The 26,991-nt window shown below is 39.8% G+C and overlaps 1 protein-coding gene across 1 annotated transcript in view; it reads right to left on the reverse strand.

The window, feature by feature from the left end:
- FGF12 (fibroblast growth factor 12) overlaps positions 1-26,991 on the reverse strand; it is a 492,718-nt gene that overhangs the window by 260,155 nt on the left and 205,572 nt on the right. The window lies entirely within an intron of this gene.

Below are 26,991 nucleotides of genomic sequence, written 5' to 3' on the forward strand. Positions count from 1 at the left end.
GAGAGATAAATTTCTGTAGTGCATAAGCTTCCCAGTTATGTTATGGTATTGTTGTTATAGCAACCCAAATGGACTACAACAACTGAAAATACATTAGGCTTCAAATTTAGCAATTTGTTTGGCTATTCAAATAGATGTTTCATTTTACCCCAGACACAACCCCATTTCAGAGGACGGCAATCCAGTATGCATAGTAATAGTCCTTCTTATTTTTCTAAATTATTTCAGAATTGTAGGTGATAAAATGTGTGACACAAAAGAAAGATGGTAACACCCCAGTAACTATATTAAGAGCTGAAGAGACAGTGCACACACTTACTTTTATCTTTAGCTATGTTTCAAAGAGAGACACTTACATAAGCAGCAGGATTCAAAAGAACCAAATGTCTTCAGAGTAGAAAAGTGCTTGACTTGTAAACAGAATCCTGAGTTTTAATTTTAATTCTTTAACTAAGTAATTATAGAACTTTAGGTTAGTTACTAATTTATTGTTGTTTAGCTTGGCACTCAGATTAAAAATGAGAACAAAAATAATTAGTAACATCATTATTTTGAGACGTATGTGAAAAAATACATTGATTGCTTGGCACGGTTCATGCCCCATAGTATGTGCTGAATAAATGGTAACTATTTTTTAGAATGTGACCATCTGGAACTTTTCAATAACATTTGTAGAGAGCCATAGGGTAGGTAAGTGTAGCATTTTTGCATAATATGTGGTAATATCTAACAGTCTAGACTCAATAAACATAAAAACACAAATAGTATTTTAAATCAGCAGGGGAAATTCAATCTGCAATTTGTTTTATCTGGGTGGAAAAAGAAACTCAATCCAAAGTTAATTATAATCAACACAGTGGACATTTTCTTCACTGGGGAAAACAGTATGAATAATGGTGTCGTGGTTCTCACATCATTTCACTTAATGGTATGTGTTTGTGAAAGGAAGTGGAAGTATCACTTTGAGAAGATACTGAGTAGCTCTTAAACTGCTCTGGCTGGTACAGTACTGGCAGAGCATCAGTGCAACTAAGACACTGAAGCAGGGAGCAGAGCACTCCCTTCCATGTAGTTTCCAAGAAGCAGAGAGGAAGCCCATTTACTACAGCCACCTGCAGATCAGCAGGTACAGGGCCCCCGGCCTCTTCTTATGCCTGATGGCATGTGAAAAACATCCCTACTAATTCCATACTTGTTTACAGCAGAGTGCAAACACGAAGCACTCAGGGAACTGGCCACAGAGAATAGCCCAGAACCTCAACTGTGCTTTTCTGACCAGAAACACAGGAAGTTAATAGTGTAGGAAGCTGGGTCTGGTGGAAAATGCATTCCTTAGTCAAGCCCCTCAAGGTTCTTCCCAACTGCTACTTCTCTTGTAAACTCTTAATAGGACTTCATACACACACACACACACACACACACACACACACACACACACACACACTTCTGAATGTTAAGGACTTTCTCATTGCAAAGAAAGCTTCCTGACTTGCATTATATTGCTGTGTGTTTTAATCATAACCTCTCTCAACTACTAGACTGGATTTCCTCGAAGACAGGGAATCTAATTTCCTCCTTCAGAAGCAGGTGTTCTAATTAAAGGTGTATTGGAAAGAAGGAAGCAGGGAGTCAGGAGGAAAGGGGGAATAAGAGTTCGCATGTATGAAAATAAGAAGAACAAATTACTATGACACAAAACAACCACTCCGATAATGATGTTGATTTTTTAAACTTTTGCATCTCCAAACAATTGACAGAGAGTTCCCTCTTAAAATGATAAAATGCTCAGAATATTAGGGGTTTTTTTTTTAAAGGAAAGAAAAAACACTACTTGGAATGGTATCAACGTAGAAAGGACCTAAAACCTGCCTATGAGTCTTCTCTTTTGTTCTCATAATTGAGCAGTGCTTCAGGATATGAGAGAAGGAACTCCAAATCTGGGCATCCACCCACAGTTCCCCAACCTGGTGACAATATCAGAGTATGAAACAGTAAAACATGAGAGAAAAAACTGTTAGCCAATACTTGTACATTTTAGAGTCACAGGAAGAATAAGAAGAGATTTCAGGAGTCAATTACGCCAGCACCTTAATTTTAGATGAAGAATCTGAGATTGTTTCCTTAAATATTTCCTATGCCTTGAAACCTCTGCAACTCTGCACATGGTAACCCTCCTGCCAGGACTTACCTCTCCTATGCCTGCCCCACTCAGATGTCACCTCCTCTTTGACACCCTACCTGCTCACCTTAGTTTATTAACCTTCCTTCCTCTCTGTGTCACTTGTATACACTTTAATTCACAACATATATGCTGATTTTCCCAACTAGACCATGAATTTCTTTTAGGCAGGAACTATGTTTATCTTACCCACCTGCAAATGCCTGAAAAAAAAAAAGACTTCATAAATTAACATTAAATTAAAATACCCAGGTTCTCTGAAAGCGGGGTGGGTGGGGCGGGGCTGGCATCAGGCTCACTTCCTGAAGTCTGAGGCACCTGACTCTTCTCTAACGGCCCTCGCTGTCTAATCATTTTAAATCATAAAACACTTCCTAAAAAACAGGCTCGTGAGGGATAGCTAAAAGAACAGATTATACTGTGTTGGGAGGGGGAAGGGAATCGTCTTCTATAGTACAGTGTCTCTGAAGGAGAAATGGATTGAAAGAAACAATGCTTTATGTCTTCTCTTAATGCCCCTCTTTTCTCCTCTGCTTCCTCTTTCCCTTCCTTCACGTGCTCCTTCTCCTTCAGTAAAGAGGAAGCGCTAATCGCTATGTCTCCCCACTTTCTACATCCACTACTCCTTGTCCATAACCGTGTGCCTTCCCTTTACCCCAAAGGCCAGGTGTACTTCAAGGAGGGATACAATAAAAATAAGGAAAAAGAAAAATTAGTCAGTGATGATCCTTGCTGGCTTAAAGCACAATCTATATATTACTTTTGGTGGAGGTGAGCCTATACTTTGCTGTTTATTGACCTTAACAAATGAGATAAGATAGGTAAGAACATTTATGAATTTGAAGGGATATCTGTTAATGCCATTCTGAAAAAATGACTGCTTCTGTGTTGTGTCAGAAAATACTAGGAAGAAAATAAAATGAGGTTAAGGCATTTAATATTCTTTGCCACAATTAAACAAATATACCTACGTACAGATGCCTCCTTCAAAGTTACAAACAGTGGGATTTCTATGGTAATAAAATAATCTCAGCTGTCACTATGCCATTTTTGTTAAATAGTACTAGCAATTTTAAGATAAGCTCATTTTTGGAGAAATTATAATTACTTTAGAAATTGGGACTTCCTTTGCACACCCATATTCATAGCAGCATTATTAACAATAGCCTAAAGGCGAAAGCAACCCAAATATCCATCAGTGGATGAATAAACAGAATGCAGTATACATACAATGAAATATTATTCAGGCTTAAAAGGGAAGAAAATTCTGTTACACACAACAACATTGATGAATCTTAAGGATATTATGCCAAGTGAAATAAGCCAACCTCTTTCTCTCTCTCTCTCTCTCTCTCTCTCTCTCTCTCTCTCTCTCACACACACACACACACACACACACACGTGCATCTACATGGTTCCTCTCATATAATAGTCAAATCCATACAAATAGAAAGAACAGTGGTTTCCGTGGAGCTGAGAGAAGGGGGAGTTGTAGTCCAGTGGGCCTAGAGTTTCAGGTTTGCAAGCTGAAAAACTTCTGGAATTCTGATGCACAAAAGTGCAAAAGTACTTAACACAGCTGACTTGAACATCTGAAAACTGTAAAATGGTAAATTTTTTGTGCTTTTTACCACAATTAATTTTTTTTAATTGGGTCTTCCAACCCCACCCTGTCATTTAGTTGACTGCCACTCTCTACATAGTTGCTTTACAATATACAAGTATTTCTCAAAGTAGCTTACGAATTGCCTAGAAGGTATCCTATTCAAATATGTGGCCTTGTTATATGTAAGGTGAATGTATTTGACTCCTGATGAAAAGGAAAAAGAAGAAAAGCATTTCACTAAATACTATTCCTTAATAGAAAGGATTCTAAGGAGGGCAGTGCCGGAAGAATCTTAGGGAGTACAGGTGAGGAAAAGTAAGAGTCCTATTGATACTGAATCAGAATATCTGCTTCTACACTATAACCAGCATATTAGGGTACAGCTGTTATATTAATATCTCAATTTCTAAAAACGTGAGTTTTTCTAACAGTTGAGTTTATGCACAATATTGACAATTTCTAAATTCCACTGAAGGCTTCTTTGTTTCAAGGGAAACCTGAGGTTGCTTGTCAGCCCCAAGGTACAACGGAGTCAAACCTCTTTCCTCAAATGTCAAATATAATTTTGAAATCTTGTCAGCCACAGGAATGAAGGGACAGATGACGGCATGAGTTATCTTGGAAACAGCAGCCCAAATGTATCAGAAGGGAGAAATTGCTTGGATCGCTCTTACAAAGGCAAACCCTGCCTCTACCACCCAAAATAAACCTCAGAGATAAGCTCCCTACTTACATAGGAGCCAGGGTCAGAATAGAGACATCTGGCACCTGTCAGCAGTATACCGTAGGTGAAAACCTTTCCATTTAAAGTTTGTATCAGGTTGATTGTCTTGGAAGTCCAAATGGAAAAGGGCTGATCAGACCTTAGCTAATGGGGAGATGCAAAATAGCTTGAATTCCCTGCTGGTAAAGCTACATTAAAGAGAGAAAATGTGAAGGAGAATTTTAAAAGTACATATCACTTTATTCCTATATTTCTATTGTGATTAAATCTAGAAAACAAATGAAAAATAAGACACAGATGTATTTACACCATTCTATTGCACTTCCTATAATCAAAAATGACAGGGAAGAGTGACAAATCAGTTGAAAATACAGAACCTGCTGAACAGAAAATAGTTCTGGTAGAATCACAGAACCCTGGGGTTGGAAGGCCAGGCTGTCCAGCTCCTCAGCAATGACAAGCAGAGTAGTTCCTTAGAGAATCGGTCTGGCCTCTCCCACCTGAGTGCACTCTGGTTTTAAACACTTTCTTAATTTGAACATCTTTATCACTTCTAAACAGGTTAGCCCTGAGTCCTAGTTAATTTCAACTCTACTCATTAAAAAATGAATTTAAAAATGTTTGACTTCATACGGGCTACAAGTTACTTACATATGTGTATTTCAATATATGATTATTATAAATTGTAACTTAGACTACTCTTTTTATTATCTAGAAATGTTGGTGAGACATTAAACTCAATACGTCAAACCAGACTACACTTTGTTTTCTATCAGCTCTTAGGTGACAGCATTAACCTCCGTCTGGTCATAAAAAAGCAGGGCTGGGCATTCGACCTGACGATACCCTCTCCTTCACATACCCCAAGCACAACACACAGATGCACACAGGCATACTTTACTCAGTGCTTTATCCACACAGTGCCTCTTTGTTGCCTCCTTTCTGTATTCCCCTTACTGCTACCCACTCATCCAGGCTTCCATCAGCACCCACCTGGGCAGCACCTTTCGCATGAGGCCTGCCTGCCTATGGTTTCTCACCCTTAGTTCCCATTCTTCAAGGGACTTATTTCAAAAACCAACTTACAATGTTTACTGACATTAATGCGCTCCAGACTCTGCCCTAAGTGCTAACAGAGATTTAAAAAATGAATAATAATCTTTGTCTTCAAGTAGCTGCGAATCTAACGAAGGTAATAGAATTTAATAAATAATCGCACTACAGGGCAGAATAAACAAATATGATCTTGTTCAAAGTGCTGTTAGAATCTTAATTCAGATCAAGGAAAGGATAACAGTAAATCCAGGCCTTTAAGAACAAGACACATTCTAAACAAGACAACTTACAATGAGCTCTTCTCAGGTCATGTTTCCAAAAGGCAAAACGGGAGCTGGCCAGGTGGACTGAGGCATGAGCAGTAAGTAGTAAGAGGTAAAGGGATTCAACCATCTTAGAAGACAATTTGGGATATATAAGAGATGTCATGAAAAGGTAACTATCTAAATATCTTTTTAAAAACGTATCAGTTCAAAAGTTTGTATATATACAATGAAATATGTAGAAATCTTTTAAAAATCGTATGACCAAATCAAGAAATAGAATGCTACACAGGGCCTGGCACAAATAATGTCCCTTTTTAATTACAAAATCTTTTTATTACAAAATCATAAGCATGTAATTCTGTAGGATAACAATATCACACTCAAGCACACCATATGAAATTTTAGGTGAAATGTTCAAATTAAAACTATAAATTATTGCACCCATATTATTACCCTACCAACCACATTCAAGCAGGTGTTACTTCTGCTGATACACACACACACACACACACACACACACAGTCACACACATACAGATGCCGCCTTCAAAGCTACACACAGTGGGATTTCAATGGTAATAAAATTATCTCAGCTGTCACTATGCCATTTTATATTACTTATATTATATACAAATATAAATGATATAAATAAATTTTATACTATTTATACTATATAACAAATATAAATAATACAAATAAATATTACATATAATATTTAACATGTTATATTACATAACCTTATATTAACGTATTATATATATGCTGTCACTCTCCCTGCTTAAACAAAGCAAAGCCAATTCTGGGTTTTGCTTGCTTGCTTCTTTCATTTTGTTCACACTTCAATATGTTCTCTAACTTGAATAGCTATCAGTTTTACCATGATGTCTGTTGTTCAAAGGAAAAGAAGTTTTGTTTCTTCACTTTACTAGGCAAGATATTGAGAAGTAAATTATTTTAAACTGTACTTCTTTGATAAAATAATTTGAGCTGGGACATTTAAAAAACTGTGCTTAGAAATGTTGAGGTGTAGGTCCTAAATAAAAGTCACTTAAGTGATTATCACTGTAATTACAGCAAGGCACACAGTGAATTCTATGGTATTAAATAAATCAGGGATGCATATAAAACACAACTGTGCACTACAGTGGAAATGACTCAATATCCAGAGATATTTCAAACTAAATGGCAAGCATTTCCTCCATCCTATGTAAGCCCTACTTTCTATACAGGGTCTGGAGATCCAAAAAGAAGGCCCAACATCAATTCAACCTCATCCGAGAAACCTCCCAAATCCCCCAATTAAAGAGAACCATTATTTCCCTTGTGCTTCTCTAGTACCTTGAATAGTCTACATGGGATACTCTATGAAACTTGAGTTGTAATAATTTACGGTTTAATATCCGTTGCCTTATAAATCAAATTTCATTTGATCTTCATGAGTGTCCTTCCGAGACTAATTTTACAAATGAGAGAAACTAAAGGTTGGAAAGTTGAAGTGATTGGTGAATGAAGGCACTTAAGCCCAAGTCTCCAGACTGCATTTAGTGCTCTGTCCTCTCTGCCATGATGATTTTTATAAAAACAATTGTCAGCCCTGGCCAGGTGGCTCAGTTGGTGCGTATTATGCTGTGCACCAAAAGGTTGCGGGTTTGATCCTGGGTCAGGGCACGTATCTAGGTTGCAGGTTCGATTCTTAGTCAAGGAAGGTGCAAAAGGGAACCAATTGATATTTCTCACACACATGCCCCTCTCTCTCTCTCTCTCTCTCTCTTTCTCTCTCTCTCTCTCATCCCCTCCCTTCCTCTCTCTCTAAAATCAATAAACATAGCCTCAAGTAAAGATTTAAAAAAAAAAAACCCAAACATGTTCCTGGTAAAGTTTTATTTCTCCTACAGCTGTTCACATGGAAAGCCCAAGAAATATTTGTTAAATTAAATTGAATATAGAAAGTTGGGCAACTTAAAACTTTGGGGAGGTGGTACTGGGGTACTTAGCATTTAAACCATTCCTTATGTATGGCATTAGTTATTGGTAATTGGTACACACGCCTTGTACTTATGAAGCCCTGGCCCCTAGAAGAGACAGGGCACATCACAGGATAACCACACATTCCCCATGAGCTCATGGGCTCACAGAGGCCATGAAAGGTCTTTCTGTGCAGACAAGCAGTCAGTTCCTCAGGCCATGGGTATGTTGCAAAGATCCCAGGTTTTCAAGTCAGGCCTGGATTCAAATCCAGACTCTTGCCTCTTTGATTCTGGGCAAATTACCTGATTCCTCAAGTCTCATTATCTTGATCATTAAAAATGAAACAATCGTACTTGTCTCACAGAATTACTGTGAGAATTAAAAGAACATAAATAAAGCAGTGCATGGTTGGTCCTCAAAAAATATGCCTTTGTCTGTCTGTGGTAGACAGAATTCTAAGATGGCTCCACCTGTCCCACTGAGCATGAGTGGAACTGTGAATTTGATGGGATCGTCACTCCCTGGGTCAGGTTATGCTATGTAAGACTCTTCCATAGGAGGTGAAAGAAGACCACCTGTGGGTCTTGAAGAAGCAAAGTGCCAAGCTGTAAACCGCCCATGTGGATGGCCATGTGATACGGTCCTCACGACAGTGTGCAGGACCTGAGACTGGTCGTGGCTGCCAGCCAGCAAGAAAAGAGGGCCTCAGTCCTACAACTTCAAGGAACTAAATTCTGCCAGCAACCTGAATGATCTTAAAAGAGAACCCCAAACTCCAACTGCAAACCACAGACGCAGTGACTGCGGCCTTAGGAAATCCCGAGCAGAGGACCCCGCTGAGCTGTGCCAGCATTCCTGACCCACAGAAGCATAATAAGTACATGTTGTTTTAACCACTAGATCTACAATAATTTGTTATATGGCAAAAGAAAACTAGTATTCCTTCCCTAAGTGAAATGAGCCCGAGTGGTCTGCAGCATTTTTAAACTTCCTGAGAATGTCAAGTCATTTCAGCAATTGCAGGAACACAGCCAAGTTTTGTGTAGCCTGAAGCTCATGCAGTTTGGAACAAATACAAAATTGCTTATCAAGTAAATATTAATTTAAATAAATCAGGCCAAATTGCACATCTTAAAAAAATTACCAGTAGCATAAACAACTTCCAGAAGCAGCTTTAATAGTTGTTCTTTAAAATTTTTGTCTGTATATGCTTTCTCTGTCTCTTCATATAACAATTTTGCAATATTTTGTATAGGGAAAAATAAATGACTCAATTTTGTCTCTAACTTGATTGGTTTACTTTTTTTTAATTATTAAAATTTAAAAAGGTTTAATTCAGCTTTACCACTCCTTATTGTTACTGTCGTGTAGATATTTAGGATTATTATCAAATTTAATTTAAAGACAAACCTAATTTCTATTAGAGATGAGCTATAAACCTTGGAAGAACTCCCCACAGATTAATAATGTACGTTTCTCCTCCATGTGGGTTAAGTTCCTGTCACAACACAATCTCTGGCTCTGCACTCTGCCGTGCCCCTCACTGAGCCAGCAGAGTGGGCGACTGGAGTACCCGGCAGTGATTTACTCAGAAGTGACTATAAACATAAACAATAGTCTGGTGAACCCAAATTAAATGTATCCCCAATTCAACCCACTCACAAACAAAAATGGCCCCGACAACTCCCCTGTCCTTCAACAGGGAATGAGTGGCTATGGAGTTGCTGAGAGGGAAAAGCAAGTAACCATAATCAGTTGTGGTCAAAATATCTGACTTTTGCAAATTGACAGAAACATATGAATATGTGAACACATTACTAGGGCCCCTGTGAGGTCCTTGGACGGGTCCCTGCAAGGGAGGAACCAACGAAGTTGAAGGCTGATTGGCCTCGGATGAGCGAAGGTTCGAAACATCAGCTTTACCTTGAAAATGGTGAGAAATCAAGCTTTTTGTGGAAGAAGGAAAATAAAGGCATGGAACCAAAGTATCACAGCTACTAAAGGGTGGAGGTAAAATTGAACTCTAGCAGCCTGAACCCATACTCTTCACCATCTGCTAAGTGTACTGTCATAGGGGCAAGCTTGTGACTCTGCATGTGTGTGCCCACATGCATGTGTGTGCACGTGTGTGCATGTGCATCCTGCATGTATGTCTGCACACATGTGTGTGCACACCCCATGTGTGTGTGCATGCATCTGTGTGCACATGCATGCATCTGCATGCAAGTGTGTATGCATGTGTGCCCCATGTGCACATGTATGATCTGCATGCACATGTGCGTTTGACAGTAGGAAAGGAAGCACGTGTTCTGTGTGTGGAGCTAACTTTTTTGAGTTCTCATTTGTTCTATTTGATTATAACTGTAGCCAATAGAAATGGAGAGTGGGTTGTGGAGTTGATTTTAGGGACCATAAGCAGCAGTCACAGCTACCCAAAATTATTGTGACTCAGCAGTAACAGAAAAGCCTATCCCAAGGCTTTTGCCCCCAGACCACAGTATGCTAGTTAAAACCCCCCTGATGAGGATATCAAAGCTGTTCTGCATAAACTAACCCATGATGGCTCCTCTCTCCATGTGCGGGGCCACAGGGCTCTTTCCTCCAGCTGCTTTCCAGGTCTGCGAGCAAGTCTCGCAGTGGTGACATCTTACCCACTCAAGGTTACATTGAAGAAAGAATGAGGAGAAATGGCTCTATGCCTCATTCTCACCATCACTCCACCCATAACACTTTGGATAATTCCAACCCCTCCCTTGGTCTCCATTTCCTCAATGGGAAAGGGCTTATATAACTGCTCCAATGTTCTATGACCTATGGATCAGAGGTTTTTCCCTTTAAACCACCAACTGAAAACATCTGAAGAAAAAACATTCAGGGCTATGTGTGAGGAGAATATCCTGGATGTATCTCAGATCTCTTTCTCATTTAATGCAATACTACAGTTTAAATAAATAACTAACTTGACTTTTTTGAATGTCAAATGAGGAACACATTTTTAAAGGGAAAAAAAAGTCGTGAGAATTTCAATTCTGAAACTAAAAGAACAAAAAGTTACTTACGAAAGATAGGAAATATTAGCAAAGTACGCGGAGGAGCCGTGGCCTTCTGGTGCCCTCCTTCCAGAGCTCCTCAGTGTGACCATCCCCAGGCTCAGCGGTCTGGGCTGTTTGCAAGTTCGAGGAAGCCGGTGCCATTTTGGCGTGACAGATGAAGTACTGGCAGTCAAGTTCTGGTCCTGACCAGCACTGCTCGGCCAGGGAATTGTGGACGAGTCTCTGAGCCTCACTTTCCCCATCTTTAAAGAAAGGAAGCTTTCCCAGTTACTTCTTCGGGTCTTTCCATATCAGAAATCCTGTTTTGTAAAAGGCAAGTTACTCTGAAAACTGAAATAAGCTATTGTTTTTCCTGCTGAAGTGTACTGAGCATTAATCAAAATAAGCAATCCCGCTCCTTGTTCTGTGTGGTGTCGGCTTATCCTATCTGCTGCTATCATTTTCCCTGCGCAGAATCGCTAAGCCTCCTAATCACATTTTCAGAAACCCAAATGATATATAACATTTGTGTAGCTAAATTCTGTAATTCTCTAGCATTTTTAAAGAGAATATTTATCTTAAAGAGTATTTTTAAAACAATGCCATTTAAGGAAAACAACACATCACATTCAATGCTTCTTTCAGTTAGCACAAGTGATCCTCTACGTTTTCTCCTCACCCTTGCTGGTCACCTGCTTCGTGCGCTAAATGCTGGCGTTCTGAGGGAAAGAGACGAGCAAGACCCCAGGCTGAAAGAGTCAGAGTCCCTGTCTCTGAGAAGTTCGTTCTCCTTCTGGATGGTGGATCCCACATTAACTGTTAGGGGCGAGAAGCGCCCTGGACCCAAAATGATCTATTTTGTTGTCGTGAAATACCAAAGACAAATACTTCCTTTTGTGTCTAGCTTTGACTCCTGGAGCACAGTGGGAACAAGTCAGAGTTTAATGCTGATAATTAGTGGTTCTCAAATGTTCAGACATATCAGGATCAGCTGAAAGGTTTGTTAAAACACATTGCTGGGCTTCACTTCTGGATTTCTCATTCAGAAAGTGAGGGTGGAGCCAAGAGTCTGTAGTTTGAACAGGTTAGTAGGTGAGGGTAATGTTGGTGGCAGGAGACCCTCACTCGGAGAACCTCGGCAGAAAAAAACTTCCATGAACTGAACTATTAGTCTGTGATGGGGCTCAGAAGTTGGCAGCGTTCAAAAGCTCTCCAGGTTACTAATAAGCTCTCCTAGCCGCTGGCTACGTTCGATAATGCTACTTTCCCCAAATCATTGCACTTACAAGATACTTTTAAGTTTACATCTGTTTCTGAATAGCTTGCCTGATTAATGACTTCTTTCCCCGTGGGTTCAAACTTCTCCATAAAGCTATGCTTAGAATGACATTTCCCAGAAAAGACGGAAATGCAGCCCATATTATTTTTATCAATGACTACATGCAAGGTACTATGTCTCCCAACATTGCAGTGGATGCTACAGAACACAGACATGGGGATCCACCACAAACTGGGTAGGTGCTGAAGGACACGAAGATTAATTTAACTTACTCATTTAGAAAACATTCCTTGAGTGCTCACTCTATGCTGTGCAAAGGGACTCAGGCTTTTTCTCTGTAGAAACAGGAGGCTGTGGAGGTTTATAAGGATGAGAGTAATATAATCTGAATGGTATCTTTGTAGAGTGCACCTTAGATGCACTAGAAGGTTCTTGGAGCAAGAGATGCTGGGAGAAAGGGTCAGAACTGAGTAAGCAGAGGGGAGGAGGCAGAGCTCTCTGGATAAGGGGGGAGGAAATAGAAGTTCTTAAAGTGACTACTGACTGGAGGAAGAAGCTGATGGAGCTGCAAGAATTACAATAAAGCACTGACAATCTCATCTCAAGGTCATCAGGAAAATTAAAATGCCGCCATTGTTATTAAAAGGCATTCATGATACACAAGGTGATAAAAGAGAAACAGGTTTACTTGGAGAAAGAACAAGTAAGTTGGGTAACAGCATTGCCCTTTAGCCAGAAGTTTTAAGGAAAAGCCAGTGCACTCCTGGGATGAGTGAGAGAATATATGTGAGCAACCCCCATTCCAAAACTACTTATTTCTTCAGCCTCCCATAATCTGGAAGTATTACTGAATAACCCCTCCACGTAAAATCTCCAGCTTCCTGGAACTTCAGGCACTGCCTCCTACTTTATTCCACTCTGATGTTCAGCTTTATTGTCTGTCTTTCTTATTTCTCTTTTCCTTGAATAAATGTGCTCTCAGAATTCTATTCTTCTTCAGAAGTCACATCACCTTGATTGACTAAAAAAATATTTTTTTCTGTAGTGATAAAGCCAATCATTTTCTCAAACACCTTCAACTATCCTAAGTTTGAATCTCTCATTTTCAATTGCTTCTGGACATATCTTCCATGATATCCCTGAGATGCTTCAAATTGAAGGGTAGTATTTTATCCATTTTCACCCAATTGATGTGATCTCACCATTTAAAAAAATCTCAAATGTACTATGTGATCTGATACCCAGTTCTCTGATAATAACTGGAAGTGATTTTTATGTTTGTGCTTTCTTCTAGAGCACCAGAATGATGGTGCCTGATTTTACCTCTTTCAGATGCCAAAATCATTGACAACAGTGAGTCTGCCTGGTTATCTGCATGTCTTCAAGGGTGAGGTTTGTACTTATCATCTGCTAAGTTGATGTGGGGAGGTAAAAACTGCAACAGAGGGCCTATTTTAAGCCTTCCAGAGACCTTGGAGCCAACCTAAAAGACGCCATCCTCAGGAAAACTGAATAGACTTGGCTCTCCTCATCAATCAAGAGGCAGAACAAGGAATTCCAGTCTTTTTATTTTCTGCTGCCCGTGCAGTCAGACCACTAGTGAATAACTCTCCTCCTCCAACCTCAGAGGGTAAAAGCCAAAGCAGAGAACCCACAGGAGACAGGTTTGCTGCTATCAACAGGCAGGTATCCACTGGAGGGGAGCGTTCATGTCCAAGATAGACACTTATCCGAATTCTAGCAAAAGTAGCTCATGTTTGACCAGTATGTTGTCACAGTGGCCTGGGCAGTGTCGCTAAGACATCAGGCTGTGTGTGCTGCAACACTGCAGCACTCTGCCGGCCTACAGGCCTCTCTGGCTTTCTACAGCCCTCTGGTTTCAGAGGAAGAGAGGCTGGCCTGAGAGGGGCACCTCACAGGGATAAATATGAAATAACGAAGTTTCCTCCAGGAAGGCACAAAGTGCGGGCCACTTTGTCCTGAACTGCAACAGTTATATGTGGGTATAATCGCAAGTGTGACTGTGCTTTGCAGTGAATCTTCAGGTGTCATCAAGATACAGTATAACCAACATGGGACTGTCTGCCTTTATCACATTCTTATGTATGACTGGAAAGGGCAATCAGATTCAGACTCAAGGTCCAAGACTCAAGCAGGAATATAAAATTGCCTGAAGGTTTTTATTGAAAGAGTGACTTTGTTTTTCTATAATAGTCCCTTCAGGAGTCCACTGGTTCAGACTTTATTATCTCTTTACACACATTCTGCAACTATCAATATTCTTTATATAGATTTTAGAGCCTCCACTGGTAATTCATCCCCATATTTCTTTACATCCTGCACAATGCAGAGGTCTTCTACCCATTCTTAGTAGAGCTGAAAAGAACTTCGAACTTTTTTCAGTCTAACACAACCTCCCACGAAGATCCCTTTTAAACCACAAGTTAATCTTCCCTTTCTGAAATCAATAAATGTTTAGAGACTTCCTTCTATGTGCTGGGCATTGTGTTGTGCATGAAGATACAATGACAGGAAAAAACAGATCTGGTTCTTATTTCAACTGAGCTGAGTCTAGTAGTAGGAGAGACAGGTGGAATCAGATAATCGCACAAATTAAATGTAAGACTGCATCTGTGAAGAAGGAGAGGTACGTGGTTGTGTGGGAGTATAATACAAGGAGAGGCCAGGGGTGTTCTCACTGAAGACGTAAATGCTGAACTAGAGTCCACAGGCTGAGGATGGAGGCACCTCAGTGAATGGTTTTCTCAGGTAGTGGGGACACTATGTAGGAAGGCTCTGTGGCGTGAGGGCATACAGCATAAGGGGAATTTTTTTAAAAGGAAAAAATAGCCTTCATTTTCAGAGCAATAGGAAATTTATTGAAAGGCTTTAAAGAGCTGGGTGGGATGAAATGAGAAACCGTGCATGTGGAGAAGTCAGTGTGACTGCAATCTGGGAAAATATCCAATGAAGCGGCATTTACTCCCAGGGTGGACCGGCTGGGAGCGTTCTGCAGCAGCCTAGGTGAAACAAATAAGATTAAAGTGGTGGCAGTGGAGCAATTCACCATTAGTCAGTGGGAGGAGCAACGCAACGAGTGAGAGCTGATCTCTAGGTTTCCAGTCTGACAGGATAGACTGAGCAGCATGCGCTGAACATGCCGACACTGTGCCAACAGAGAAATAAGATCCGAAGTCTGAATTTTGTTGTGATGAGCTTCAATTTTTTTTTCACTGACCCTCTTTTTCTTCCTACTTTTAAAAAACATTTTAAAATTTGTCTTTTGGAATCTCTATAAATTAAAAAGAAAGAGGGCAAAAAGATGTAGGGTAGCATCTCTTTAAATCTTCTGTTTGGCAGATGGTAGGAGGATTTCAAACATCTGCCACATTTGAAAATCCAACTCTATTTACTCTTCTAATACATGTTAATCACTCAACAAATTGAAAATAAAACAAATGATGCCTTACTCACCAGCCACACAATCTAACTCACCAGACCCTACGAGCACCCATCAGGAGGCTGATAAAATTTCTCCAGCCCATAAAATATTATACTAACTTGACGATGACATCTGACCTACAGTTTTACTTAAATTTGAGCACATATAGAATCTCTTTCCAAATTAAGTACAAGCTCACGGATGGTAGGAACCACAGCTCACATTTCCACAGTGGCATAGAAAATGCTCTAGGACAAAGTACCTCAATCCAGACACAATGCATCCCATACATTCCCCACTCCTGACACTATTTTGAACATACTGGATGTAACAGTATATGGCATAATAAACAGAGAATTGTATTCGGGGATTTGTATTCTAATGCCAGAATCGCCACTTAACTAGCTACGCAAAAGCGAGCAAATTGTTTCCCTTCCCTGGGCCCCAGCTGGGGCAATTAGTAATCTCTGAAGGTTCAGTTCAATAAGATCCTGGACCTTAAAACATAAGCATGTACCACAGAAACCATAACAGCTTTCCTTATCTTTCTGAGTAAATGTTGAATAAATAAAGGTATAAATGAATGAATATATGAATAAGTGAAGCTGAGAGAAGATGCAGTGAATAGAAAGAGTATTATTGAGGTAGTCAGGAAACCGGGATCCGAACCTCAGTTCCGCCCCTGACTCACTCTCTGATCCTAGGTCAGTCTCTTCCCTCCTGTGCCTGGGGCTCTTCCCCTAGGAAACTCCTCCCAGCAACACTGCCCGCTTTTCCCTGACACCCTACTGTGACAGCCCCAGAGCCAGGGAGCCACACGCTCTACTCAATTATATCCTTTTGAGAATGAAGAGAAGGACAATAAACTGAGAGCACTGTCCATTTCCAGAATGAAAAAACCTCTTCAAACAGGAAATGACAGCACTTAGATGTATCCCTTAGATCAGGTCTGTATTACTTTCTTCCTCTCCTTGTGCAAGAGATAGCAAGAAAAATTCTTTAGGAGACACAAGATTGGTTAACAAGTGAGTTCTCATCAATTCTAAAGCCAGGACCTTGTGGGGCAGAAACAAGCAGATTACCAATTACCGCATAAAAATTGACCTGGGTTTCCCGGTGAGCAACTCCAAATCGCTCTCCAACCATTAGAGAATTACCCTGTTCGTAGTTCAAAGGTCCAGAGTTGTACCAGAATCGTATTCGCTAGGTTCATTCGACTCAATACAACCTATTTTTCCCTGAGAAAGAAAGACAATAAAAAACTGTCTTTGCTGCTAACTTGCCTCAATCCCATCAATTGTACATACATTTTAGAAGCCTGATTTTGACGTACTATATGTCACATAGATTAAAATCAGAGTGTGGCTGCATGGTGCCAACATAGTGCTGGCAGGTCATTGAGATGAGTCTGACTTAAAGAACCCATTATTATTATCAGATAGAAAAACAGAAGGCCACGTGTCTGCCATTACTAATGGAACCTATCAATAAGCTGAAAGGATGAGTTTTATTTGGGAAGATTAGGTTTGAGCTAAGATGTTCCAAAGCAATTCAGACATTTGTAATGAGATACACACTCTTTGCAAGACATGTAAACATGATAGCTACCAGGGTGAGGCCTGCACTGCTCTGTCCGGTGCTAACACAGTCCCTCCAAAATCCAGATTTCAGTCAACGCTGGAAAGTGATAAGATGAAATAGTCTTCGTCTTCCTTACCTAAAAACCTTTATAAAATATAGAGGACACTGTATGAGGTTTTATTAAAAACAGCAATAACTTGAAATATGAGAGGCAGTAGTAAGAAAGAGGGCTGGAAAGCTTGATGGAGAACACTGAATACTTAACCTAGTATTTGACTTTATCTTTCAGACTATGAAAGATTTCGTAAAGCCTGTGTGACATAATTAGCCCTCTGCTTTAGGATGAATAGCGAATCCCTTTATTTTGGCTTCCTATTTCAAATAACATTTTGTTTAGGGCCTGAGTTCAAAATGTATCTCAAGATTCTTTACAAGCTTAGAAAACAATGGTTTTAAAGATCACTTTTAGCTCAGCAAAATCTGCATTTTAGTGTAGACTTCGCTTTACCCTTCATTCTCATAGTTAAGTCATTCGCTTTACAAAAAAAAAGAAAAAGAAACACTAACTCTGTCTGAAAACTCCCCTCACAGTCAAGTGCTGGTCCATGACCTATGCGCAAGGCCCTGTAGCTCACAGCAGTTAGGAGAGCCGCAAAGTGGGGCAGGTGGTCATGAGGGGGTTCAAACAGAATAGCTGAGACGCACTGGTACAAAATGCCGGGCATCGGGCCCATCCCGGGACTTGCAGATCTATCCTCAAATTCAGGGACAATGGATTCCTGGAGTTCCTAAAATCCTGATAAAATAAGAAGGTTTTATTGGATCAGAGACATCTGCATGAACTTGAACGAGTTAATTGTGAGAAAGAAATAGAAAAATGACCAACCATCTGCCTGCCCCAGGTTCTTTAGCCAAGCCCTACCTAGATCTTGGATCAGCGTATCAAAGCCCTTGTTCCCTCTAGGGCTGTCCAATCTGACCTTGAGAGCTGACCTTGGAAAACGGTAAGAAAGATTTGAGTTCAATTTCTTTGACCCTGTATTCTCTATCTGCCACGTCCCTTCCCTCCTCTCATTTCCCAATATTTCCCATTCAGTGTGTTTGTTAGAAATATTATATGTTTTTCACTCTCAGAACTCATTTCATTTTTTTGGCATTATTTTTTTTTCATTCTTCTCCCTACCCCTTCACCCCATCTCCACCCCTGCCCTTGCCTTTGTGTGAGGTTGTTTTTGTGTTCTTTATGTGGCCAGTTGATTCTAACATTGCTTCAGGAACAGGACAACGTGACCTTCAACATTAGATAAGACTGGAACAAGTGGGAAAAGAGCAAGATATATTGTCATTCTTAATGTTCTAAGAATAATTCAAGCAAGCCTGTTGCCTAATGCTGAAGGATCTCCTCAGATGCTTTCTGCTTTCAGACACATCAACAGGCCCCTTGCCTGGCATGGGAGGCCAGGAATGGTGGGAGGGTGCCATCTCGTGGACTCTACGAAAAATGCGCCATTCGATGAACTAGATTGCGTTTCAGTTTAGCTCTCAAAACACGTATAAGAGACCTGTACTTTAAAATGCCTTAAACACCTTGCAGTCACTGAAGTGAAGCCTGAATTTATGAATTTCCGTTCTAGGTATTCTCTGAGTAGCAGCCGAAGTATCTGTACAAGGAATCTGTACTCAGGTAAACTTTAAAGTGAAGGACTAGGAATCACTAGCTTCCATTCTTGAAACAAAGGATGTGCATCTGTCAGGCATTCCAAGGAAAGGGGGCACTAATTATGCAGATTGCATTCACATGAAAATTTACATAGTGTCTGAGCCGTGAATTCCACCCATGCTTTAAAGTAGAGCACTAATTACCACTCTTCCATTAAATCTTCCTTGAGGAAATCTCTTTCTTCCTTGGAACTGCTACCCGTTTTTTACAAAAACCAGTTACCTTTAAGTATTTAACACCCGTGATTGTCAAAGGAATGATTTATGGACCATTTACATTAAAATCGCCTGTAATGTTCTCTTAAAGTACAGTCTCTTGGGCCCTGTCCTATGTCAATTAAATCGAAGTTCCCAGAGCTGGACGGAGAAACAGGCATTTGAAGTCAGCACTCCAGTTCATCCCCTTGTCTGCTGGTCACGCCAGTGAGAGACCCCATCGCTCTTTGCACTAGATCCAGAAGTTAAGCCATTTAAGAAGGCAGCTGCCCTAGTTCCTGCTTGTTGGGCTATTAATTTTTCATAACTGAGTTTCTCCGAACAGCGATTTTCAACTTCTTTAATCTCATGGCACACATAAACTAATTACTAAAATTCTGAAGCACACCAAAAAATATATTTTTGACAATCTGACCAAAAAGTAGGTGTAACTTTGGTTCGTTCACACCAGAAGGCTATTGCTCTGTTGGCTGTTGTCACAATCTAAGGGAAAAGAGGTCAGTGTCCCTGCCTAAACAGTCAGGTATTGCATGTTTAAAAAGTTCTCGCGGCATACCGGTTGAAAGTCACTGTCTTGGAACCTTGTCTAGGAAGCTTTCCCAACTGATTTCACAAATTTCAAATACATGCCTCCTCCTCTGAATCCATCCTGAATCCATCCACCCAAATTCTTATACTGCATGTGTACAACTGGTAATTTTATTCCACCTTTTTTTTTTACTTTAACTCATCAGCTATCTGTCTCTTTGCTGAGACACACTGGAAGGAGGGGGTGCTCTCACACATCTGTTCACAGGACCCCACAACACGACCCTCCGGGCCATATTGTCCATGAGCAAGATTTAAAATTGGCCTTGGAATCATCTGGCTTCAAATAGTTAGCCAAGCAAAAGACTAGAGCCACTAGAAAACAGCCTTCCACCCACCCTAAATGCAGCAAACCAAGTGCCTCCAGCAGAACAGAGCCATTGCCCCCGTCCCCGCCCGGGCACTGAGGCTGCGGAATTACCCAGACACACCAGTCACAGTGCAGCTGCTTGGCGCTCCGCAGTGCCCTGGGAATTCTGCACGACAGTCATCCGTTCCATACACTAGCAATTGTGTTATTAAACAAATTGCTCCACAATGTCAGAAGAGGCTTTCTTTGTGACAGCCAAGTGATAAAACTTGTCCTGATTCCAGACATTTGGAGGCATCTGACTGGAATCGTGCATTTCATTTGATGCTGCAGGTTTATCTACAGAAAAGTGAGAGGATAGCCAGACATTGAACAGAAATGCGAACATTAAGTGACTACTTAAAAGCTGTACATTTGCCTTTTTAGCACAAATACAGGGTGGGGCAAAAGGAGTTTACAGTCGTGAATACACAAAATGCAGTTTATTCTTGTACAATTATTTAATTATTGTATTGTTTTCCGTATGAACAACTGTAAACCTACTTTTGCTCCACTGTGTACATGAAAACTTTTTTCTAAACCATGTTGCTATAAAAAAATGCAAAATATGACTTATTATTCTCTAGACAAAAGGCTTTCAGAAAAAGTAAGTCAATTTTTCTGAACTATTGCAATATAACAATAGTTCTAGTTTAAACAGAGTGTTCATTCAGGTCAACATGTCTGTTTCTAATAGCGATGGCTCATGCAAGTATTAAATTTACCAAATGTTTATTGAGCATCAACACATGTAATGAGCCATTAGATGCTACGCAGTCAAAGGAACGGGGCAAGTATCAAACTGGATAATTCAGGCATGATCTGATAGAAATGTCATGTTTTCTGCAGGCCTTTGAAAGGATGCAGTCTAGGGAGTGGAGGCACAGGAAGTGGCATGAGCAGCAGCTAACAAGCACCCCTCCCCCACTGTCTTTCTTGGTTAGTCAACATCCCCATGCCTAACCCATCCAACACCCGCTCTCACATCATGGGCATCCTCACCTCGAATAACCTTTTCCTCCACCCCACTCAGCAACACACTTCTACCTCACTCCCCCAACTCTGCCTCAATGCTCCCTACACTTCTAGTTTTAATGCTCTTCACCGCTATCCCACATCACAGGTACCATCCCTTCACAGCTGGAACACGTCCACTCATCTTTGCACTCTTTGCCCAAACAAAATTTTTTTCCAGCAATAATACTTTAACCAGATGTGGTTTTCCTGCTACGTATACTTATGCAGTACCCTGATTTTCTCCCGTTTTCAACCTCATCAACTTTTAGACCAATTGCTTATGTTTTGTCTTCCTCAGTAGAGGGAATGGAAACCAAGAGAACAGAAATCACTGCCATTCTTATCTGTAGCTTTATGTCTAGAGTACTTAGCAACTAAATGATGCTGAAAAAGTATGTGTTAATCAATAAATAAAACAATAAAGTACAATGCAGCCAAGGCATAGAGAATGCTTCAGGAAGCAGGGAGAATTCAGGCTAGAAAGTTGGGTTGAAGCCATTTTCCAGAGATCTTGAGCATTCAGACAAGTTGGTTTTGTTTATTGTCCAGGTAATGGGAAAAGAGTGGGGTCATTAAAGATGAAGGGGCTCCCCAAATATCCATTTTAAGAAAACTATTACAGCTGATTATTAAGTGCACCTATGCATTTCTTGCAGAAAATCTGAAAAATTCAGTGAAGTAGAGAGAACAAAAATTACCCATTTCTATAAAACTGTTGTATGATTTTAAAGGTTAATCTTCTAGACATTTATTTTACATAATGGGGATCATATAACACATTCAAGCTTGACACTCTTGTTTCCTATCAATGTTCTAACCTAAGTACTTTTTTCTTAGCATTTAAAAACCTTTAGTAAGCTTCATTCAATGGCTTATCTAACACTCAATCATATTACTGTATTATTTTTTACTTACTAGTGTCCTATTTTTAAAAACTTAAGTTTTTAACATTTTAAAATTTTTATTGAAAGATTATGTAGTCAAGTGCATATTCTTAACCATTCTCTATGAAATTTACTCCCAAATAACTACCAGCCAGATCCAGTACTTAATATTAACAACACCCAACAGCCTCCCGTATGTCCTTTTCCCAGGCAATAGCCGCCAAAGGCAACTGTTACTCTGACGGATAGCCCCTGGAATTAGTTTTTCCTGTCTTCAAACTTCATCGTCTTTGGTGCCTGACTTATTTTGCTCAACATTATGTCTTTGAGATTCGTCCATGTTGTTGTGTGTAGCAATTCATTCTTATTCAGTTCCTTAAAGGACTGCATGATATAAATATAGAATACGTTATCATCTATTCCACTGTTTATGGACACATGGATCATTTCTTGCTTAGAACTATTACAAACACATGTTTTATGCTGAACTCTGTTTTAATGCAGTTATATTTTTTAGCCCAAAACATATCTCAGTGAAATGAACTGCAGTAATCCACACCCCATTGTGGAAAACATTGTTTTTACCTGAATGCACCTCGTCCAGTTATTCTGCACTCTGTAAATAAGTCATTTTCTGATGTTAGAGCTAGGCAACCAACTCTAAAGTGGTTTCTCCTTATCTGTTCTTTAAGTATAGTGCTAAATTTGTGAGGGACAGAGAAGCAACCAAGTGCAAAAGAAAACATTCACCTATAGAAAAGGGGACGGGAGAGGAACACCTTAGCAGCATGGTAAGCTGCACATAGGCATTAAAAGTCCAAAGTAAACATGCTTTTCCCAAAGTTATAGCACTTTTACACTATCCAAGGCTTGCGAGATACTAGGCTTTGGTTCTACATTAAATGCACAGGTTCTGGAATAAGAAAAACCTGAATTTAAATCCTAGTTCAACTCCTACCTGCCTGGCCTTGGTAAGTTACTTTATCTCATCTTCTCTTGTTTAAAATGGGGCTAACAATATTAGTATTAGCAGGAGTAAATGCATTTTTAATGCCTGCACATAATTAGATTTCAATAAATACTACCTTGACTAACAGCCACAAAAATGCAGTGTATTTTAGCTTAAGAGACTCAAATAAGTTTAAGTTCAGATGAAACATTTCCCAAATATAATATTGATATATATTCCCTAAAAACCAGAATGGCCTATTTTCTATAGCACAGTCCAACTCAGGAACTGTCGGCTTACGTCCATATCGTGTTTAATGACAGCAAATCAAAACTGCAGCAACAGTGAATTTTTGTATTCTGTTTGAAAGTACACAAGTGCTTCTAAATTCAAATTCAATATTCCTGATATTTTGGTGGCTACAACTCTGTCTGTGCAAGTTATCAATTTATTGTATCAACTCAAATTCATTCTTCATCTGCTCTGTGATAATGAACTTGCACCCTTTATGTCTCTAGCAATTGCAGCAAGCGCAATACTAAGTTCTGTGAGTAGAGGGTGCTGGAGGAAGGAGATTTTCTTCCTGCTCCCAGTGTGCTATGCTACATTGATTTTCTTTTTATTCTTACTCCACAGGAGCTAGCAGCTCTTATGTGAGGGGAATCCAGTGGTGCTCTGCCCAAGTCATATGCCCAGAATCGCATTCCCTTAGGGAGATTGTAGCCCTAACCCCAAACCAGTGACCACCTTGGCACAGATTTCCCAATGTACATACCACATACACCAGGTCTTATATCATGCTGCAGGTGAGCGAGATCCTGACACCCAAGGTCTCTCTGTGTACCTGCCAATAGTCAGCTCCTGCAACGTTAATGCTGTTACCCGCGTTAGACTTCTGCAGTTTGTCCAGTGCCGCATTCCTTCAGAGGAAGGCTTCTCTAGCTCATAGTCATGCAACATCTGGTGGCCAGCAGTGCCCAGAAGCAAGCAGCTTCCCACAGCACTGACTCCAGCAACTTCGAAGTGTTGCGGCTCAGAACTTCCCTGTGTATTGCTTTCCTGGTTTCCCAAGAGGCAGGTTTCTAGCAAGTCCCAATGGAGACGTATTCAGTGACTTCTCCATCACTCAATAAGCCATGGCCATGCCCTCCCCAAAGAGATATGGATCTCAGCCTCGGTGGGGGTGGGGGCTCTTTCTTGGCACTCTCCCTTGGCCTTATGGGTAGCAGCTGTTCTTCATATATATCATTTCCACATTTTATAGCACTTTCTTTACTTCTTACTGGTCAATTCCCTGTTACTTCAACATATATTATAGTTCAAAATTCTTATATTAACTGTCCCCTTTTCAAACTACTGTTTGGTTTCTGTCCCCTGACTGGACCCTAACTGATACACCACTTTACAAGATAAAGAACTTCAAGCGAAGCCCAGACAGAGCCAAGACCAAAACCCAGATTTTCTAATTCCAAAATCCCATTACATTTCCACTATACTGAAAAACTCTTCCTGTGAACAAAAGGTATATATTAAGAAAGAAATTCTTGGTTCTATAAAATGATTGACTTCTGTGTCACCTTAGAGCAGCCTCCTCCCAACCCATCCTCTTAGATACTCAAGAACAAAAGCAAAGCATCACAATGTAGTAAATCCTATACTCCCACAGAGATAGGCTTGAAGGACTGTATTTAGGAGCAAAAAGTAAAGATAGACACTATATCCAACTTTAATCACAGGAATACCGTAAACCACAGGCCATACACAGAAACGGGTAAAACTGAAAACAGGACGCCAAGTAAAACACAAGACAGAGGGTAGATTAACATCCTAACTTTTGATGAAATGACTAACACAGTTGTAACAAACATGTAATCAGGCCCTGCTTTTATGGCTTACCAAAATAAACCAGATTAAACAGAAAAGATACTTGACTCTTCATCCTTGTCAAGATTCATTTACTTAGCACACAAATGAAAGTTGGTTCCCAAAATTAGACTCTAAAGAAAACTCAATATAATACAGTTCAATGGATTAAGCATCCAGAGTTACGAAGCTGGCCTTCTCAACTTCTGATAATGAACAGACCCTTTAACCTCTGTGCCCAAAGGTCTTAATTTCAAATGGAGTAAAAATACTAAACTATGTCAATCTTGTATTTCTTTCTGTCTCCAGAACTCAACCAAAGCATTTCCCTAGGATACAGCTTCTCATGTGTGTTCAACCCACCTTTGTGAATAATCTTTCCTCCACTTGGGATGCATTTCTGACAATGTTCAACCCCTACTCTCCAAATGCCACCTCAATCATGATGCTTTTCCTCATCTCCACTAACTATATGAAATGTGATTCTCCATCACTGGAAGCCCCGCAGAACGATCTGTGCTTCTCTCGTAATGTGCACTGTGCTCTGCTTTGTATGGATCCCCTCCCCCTTATGTATCTCCCTTACTTTCTCTGGATGCACTATGTCACTTGGGGACAGAAAATATTTTTTGGGTAGACTTTATCACCAAAACTACAAACAACTGTTTCCATACTTTTAGTGCTGAAGGATTAAGATTTAGATAATTTCCCATGGTTACACAATAGGTATACAGAATGACCAGGAATAAAATCCAAGTCTCTCGACTTTCCAAAAGGCCTCTTTGCATTGTGCCATTGTGAATGTCAAAGGACAAGACTTAAATATATAACATCAGACTTTGGGGGGAAGAGTTGAAAGGATAGGACTATGAGATTTACCAGTTTGACAGCAGGATATGAATTACACTTGGCAACAACAGAAAAATTTTTAAAGGCTGGCTATGGCCAAACCATGAGAATTGAAACCAGTCTACAGTACTTGGAACTTATTGGGTGTCATTATGACTATTGAGTAGGGGGACTATCACATAAAAAGCTTTGTTTGTGATAATTGTTAGGCCCTTGGATATCAAATGAACTGGAGACAAGTAATGTTGGGGATTTAGGAGACTGCTAGTTAGGAGGTTACTAAAAAGCCCACACACATAGAATGTGTTCAGATGTAGTAGTTTCACACATACTTAGTGGATTGCATTTAATCTTCTGCAATCTGCTTCTTTATTGAACAATCTGTTTCTAAGAATCATTCCTGTAGAAATATATAAGCATACTTTTTTTCATTTCATGGTTCTGTAATATTCCATTGTGTAAACCTAAAATTTACTTCTATATTCCATTGTTAATGAAACCTGGGTTGTTTACAGACTTTTGCTAGTCTAAACAATGCTGTCTAAACATTCTTGTATGCGTCTCAGTGACATGTGAGTTTTACATATAGCACTTGCCTCAAAGTAGAATAATTATAGATGATGCATACTTTCAGCATTAACAGATTATCTTTTCCTTCCCTTTGTATTTTGGCAAGGATCCCCAATATAATATTAAATAGAATTAACGAAATGGACATTGCCCCCTTATTCCCAATTTCTTTAGGAGAAAAGCATTCACTATTTAACTATCCATTCTGAGATAAGCTCTAGTGTTTTTTTAATAGATGACCTTTACAAAATTTAAAAATTCTTTATATTTCTAGTTTTCTGGGAGGTTCTAGTTTTTGTTTTATCATGAATGTGTGTTCAATTTTGTCAAATGTTTTCTCTGTATTTGTTGAAATGACCATGTGCTTTTATAACCTTTATTCTTTATTATAACCTTTATTATTGATGAATTTCAAATGAAAAACCAAACTTGCTTTTCAAGGATAAACTCCACTTAGCCATGGTTTATTACCCTTTCCATATGTTCCTAGATTTGATTTGCCAATGTTGTGTTAAGAACTTTTTTGTTCTTCATTTTCTAATGCTTTTGTTCTTAATTTTCTTCTAATATTCTTGTCAGCTTTTAGTTACAGGGTTATGATAGCCTCATAAATTGAGTTTGGAATTGCTTTTTCCTCCAGTTCCTGAACAATTTGGAGTCATTTTGGAAAGATAGTTTTGCTGGGTCCAGAATTCTGTTTTCTGTGCTTTGGCCAATTCCAGGGAGTTCGATACAAACTGAAATCTGCGTGAGTGGTCTCTATGGAGTTGTTCAGAGCACAGTCTTTGTGGCTACATACAGTTGTCTTGCTGGGATTTTTCTCAAAACTTTAACAGTATTGGTCCACTGTCTCCT

Source organism: Pteronotus mesoamericanus, unplaced genomic scaffold (assembly GCF_021234165.1).
Source record: "Pteronotus mesoamericanus isolate MK-2021 breed Mesoamerican mustached bat unplaced genomic scaffold, CSHL_Meso_final contig_82, whole genome shotgun sequence".
Taxonomy (NCBI): Eukaryota; Metazoa; Chordata; class Mammalia; order Chiroptera; family Mormoopidae; genus Pteronotus; species Pteronotus mesoamericanus.